The sequence below is a fragment of the Thermobia domestica genome, chromosome 9 (assembly GCF_964235325.1).
Source record: "Thermobia domestica chromosome 9, izTheDome1.hap1.1, whole genome shotgun sequence".
In the NCBI taxonomy this organism is placed as follows: Eukaryota; Metazoa; Arthropoda; class Insecta; order Zygentoma; family Lepismatidae; genus Thermobia; species Thermobia domestica.
Window position 1 is genome coordinate 139655167 of NC_137462.1, and position 4428 is coordinate 139659594.

At 34.2% G+C, this 4428-nt stretch overlaps 1 pseudogene; it reads right to left on the reverse strand.

Moving 5' to 3' along the window:
* Positions 1 to 803: 803 nt before the first annotated feature.
* On the reverse strand, positions 804 to 1805 carry LOC145661044 (tRNA (uracil-5-)-methyltransferase homolog B pseudogene; annotated as a pseudogene).
* Positions 1806 to 4428: the final 2623 nt, after the last annotated feature.

Consider the following 4428-nt stretch of genomic DNA (forward strand, 5'->3'; position numbering starts at 1 on the left):
CCCTGGATAAAAAAAAGTTTCCAAATATTGATATTTTGAATAGCCCTCGTATGAATTTAAAAATTGCATTAATACAATTATTTTTCTTCTCTTATCCTTATATATTCATATTACAATATTATATTCTTTTATATGTAGTATTAATTATATCATCATATATCTATATATTAATAACGTCGATTCAAAATAAAAAATATATCGTCAATGGGACTATTCAAAAAGAATGAAAACTATCTAATGGTTTTTGCAAGGGTACTACTTACATATTCCTTCCCGTATTAAATAATGTGACATTTTTATCTATATTAAACATAGTCATCCATGTTCTAGCAACATTATTTATAAATAACGACTATCGTCCTATTAGATGTTAACAAAATCAGAAGGCAATATAATATGCAAAAATCTTAGCAATCACAATACATAAAATAGGTACAGATTGTATGATAGCGAATTATGATCTGCAATTAATATAAAATTGAAACAAATATTTAATTAAGATAAGACAAATAGAATTCGTGAACGTTTCCTTTTGCCATTTTTATATGTTATTATAACTTATGAAATTAACAAAACAACAACAAAAGAAAGTAATTGTACTATCTACGCAAAACAAATAAAAATAGATTTTGATTTAAGACTAATGTCATGAACTTCAACTAAGCATAATCGGCCCTCCTTTTGGAACATAAATTGACAACAACAAAAAAAATATTTAAGTCAATATGTACATAACATAATCATTTCATAATAAATTAATTATAGATGAGCTGTTAAAGAAACAAATAAATTATTTATAATTGTTACCCAACATCACGTAACATGCTCCTTCTGGCCTGCTGCGTAATAGACAATGGAATAAGTTTCTTTGCCTTTGGTAGCGTTTTAGGATCTCGTCTTCCGAATAAGATAATCAGCTGACAGTGTGTAAGTTCAATAATCAACTTCCGATGAAGGCCAGCTCTAGGTGGACCTACAATAACAAGTATCTTCTTTTCAGCTACATTCTCCACTACGGTGAGCAAAATATCTTCAGCTCGTCCAACAAAATATTCGCTGTTTGTGATGTCGTTCTTTACAGCATTGGCTCTTGCATCTTCAATTGCATTGTTCGACATTTCTATGCCAAGAATTTGAGCACATTTCTTAGCAAGAGTAAATCCAATCTCTCTAGTGGTACAACACACATCTATCAAGGAAGTTTCTTCGTCAACCTCAACCATTTCCGCGATCGAAGTATAAAGCTGCTCGGCTCCCGAAGTATTCACTTGAAAATAAGAATCTGGAGATACTCGGAAATTCATGTCACATATAGTTTCTTCCACGTATTCTTTTCCGAATAATAGCTGCAGTGGTGAAGGTTTCTCACCTTCTTCCTTTTCAGTGAAGCTCTGGAAATAGAACGATGTTATATTCAAGCTGTTTCCTTCTCGGTTTTGGAAGTAATCTTTCAAATCATCCTTAATCTTCCCTATTTCCTCCTCATTCAGGGTTTGTGGATGCATAACTACCAACAGTATCAAATCGCCAGTATTCGATATTCGGACAGTCAATTGTCTCCAGTAACTTTCATGAGTCTCTGGAACAAATGGCTTATCTGACTCTCGTATGTATTGTTGGAAGACCTTCACTGCCTCTTTCATTCTGTCAGGCAAATGTCTCAGAAAGTCTGCCGGTCCAATCCTCATTGAACCTTCTTTGAAGCTAGCGAGTCGAAAACCCACTGTTCGTTCTTGCATCTCAGGGTTTATGCCCACTCTAAATTCACACTTGTTACGGTAACCATCAACAACAGCTGGTTTCATTTCAACAAGTTCACAAGCAAGTCCTTCATTCTTCTCTTTTCTTTCTTCTGCCCAACCTGCCAAATCTAAATTCCTTCTCGGCAGCAAATCCGTCAGTCGCGTGAGCGAAGATTTTGTTTCTTCGGTCTTTTTCTTCAACTGTTTTTCATAAGGAACATCTCACAAAGGTATTGTAACCTCTTTCATTCTATCTTCTACAGGTAACTCAACTTTCGTCTTTTTAGAATCCTTATCATCAGACTCTTCCAATTTTTGCTTACGTTGATCAGTTAATTCAACTTTTGCATTGAACTGTTCATTCATTAAGTCCAACTTAGAATCAATTCGCTGCGTCAGTTGTTGCGTGATTCCTTGAGACATCAGCTGTATTTGTTGACTTGTGTTGAGTTTCATTTCTTCGACTTTCGCTGTAAGTTGTTGACTTGTGTTGAGTTTCATTTCTTCGATTGTCGCTGTAAGTTGTTGACTTGTGTTAATTTTCATTTCTTCGATTGTCGCTGTAAGTTGTTGACTTGTGTTAAGTTTCATTTCTTCGACTGTCGTTGTAAGCTGTTCGACTGTCGTTGTAAGCTGTTGACTTGTGTTAAGTTTCATTTCTTCGACTGTCGTTGTAAGCTGTTCGACTGTCGTTGTAAACTGTTGACTTGTGTTAAGTTTCATTTCTGCGACTGTCGTCGTAAGTTGTTGCTTCAATTGCATAAACATATCCAAAATTTGGTTAGTATTTACCATTTGCGACACGGTTTCTTCTATATTATCAGCCGTTGACCTATCATTATTACGTACATTGGCCATATTGGTCTTGCGCTCAATTTTTCTTCCGCTACGCAAATAAGTATAATTTAAGTTCATAAGTCCGAACCCTGTCTTTACTAATCTTCAAGACCTTCACAGGGTCCCGGGATTCGTTGCACCATATGTAACGAGATAATTACAAATCTATATATCTATATCTGTATTATTAAATAATAATAGCAGCAACAGCACTTTTATACGATATTAACAGCTTACGTTTCTTTTTATTTCCAAAAGATGACTCCTTGAAACCATTACATTACAAATACATTCCAAATATCCTTCTTAGTGAATTCAACTACATGTACATAACAACCATATCAACAAAATCTATCGACAAAACCTTTTCTTTTTCAAAATGCATATTTCTGCTCAATTATTGCGCCTCTGATCATTACATAAAACAGGTACAGATTGATAATATTATTTAATATTATTTTACATCGTTATAATACCAGCAAGACAAGAGTGCACAAAATGAGGTTAATGAAACATAGTCCAAACTTATGACTAACTCTTAAAAGTCTAAAGTCATTCAGCCGTCTGGGTGTGGAAAGCCATCTTCAGTTGTTCTCCACTATCAAAAAGATTACCGAAAAGGAAATTTTTGAAATGTAAAAATAAATTTAAAATAGCTTGGAACAACTTTCGTGTCTACTGACGAGAGATGGTCTCCTCATTGGCAGAATGCTCACGCATGCGAAAAGTAGTCTGACCTGTGCTGTGTCTGTGGCAAATAAATGTTTCAAGGTCACTGTGACCTCTTTGTGTTTACAGCTATCAGGAAATTTACTTTCTGGACGCCCCCCGTATATAAATTTTCTGGTAAACCGTACTTCTGAATTAGAATGGTCCATTTTCGACATTAGTTTGATTTTTGTACAAAGAAAATACGATATATCACAAAAGGACAGTATGTATCGAGCACGTTCTATAAAAATCATCCAATCTCAGCCAAACTTGGCATAGTTAAAAACCTCGAGTTGCTTAGCACACTTACATTTACACTCATGTCCAAAATGATGGTCGCATATCTATAACTGTCTTCTTGTAAGAATATAACAATGTAATAATTTTGCAGGGTACTTTTAAAATTGCTACTATGTGTATAATCGGGAAATATATATTTGTGATAAATTTCATAGGAAAAGAATGATAAAATAAGAAAATTAGAATGAGTTAAACAAAATGTTACTAAATGGACGAGAAAGTATTCTTTTCGTTGTATTGTTCTTATTTACTGTTCTTTTGACATGAAATTTACCACACACATCTCTTTGCTGATTATACGCATACTAACATTATAAGAAATACCGGGCGAATTCGTTATCAAATTATATTCTTACAACAACATATTTAGAGATATGCAACAATAATTTTGGACATGAGTTTGTGAAAATGTTGGTTTGCGAGTTCAGTACTTTCAATGATGATCCATCATCGGAGGAATACAGATTGTATGAAATAATTAAGTTGTTTGAAGAAAACGAAAGTGTAGTAAATGAGATACAAACATTGATGATCAATGACAACTTTTAACTGGATAAAGATGGTGATAATACAGATAACAATTTAGAAGAGCAAGATGACGTTTCTGAATTAAATCGAAGGCTTCATATTCCAAACAAACCGATTCAACATGCTGCGACACGATAGACACTCGAGAAAGCCCCTTACCAGGTAACTTATTTTCCGCTACGACTTCATTGCTGTATTCGACTGCAGTAGTCAACTTTTAATCCAGATATCACATGCTACGCTATCCCAAGTTGCTATGGCTTACGAAGGTGGTCAAAGACAGTTGAGTGGAAAATATATAAAGTGGTGG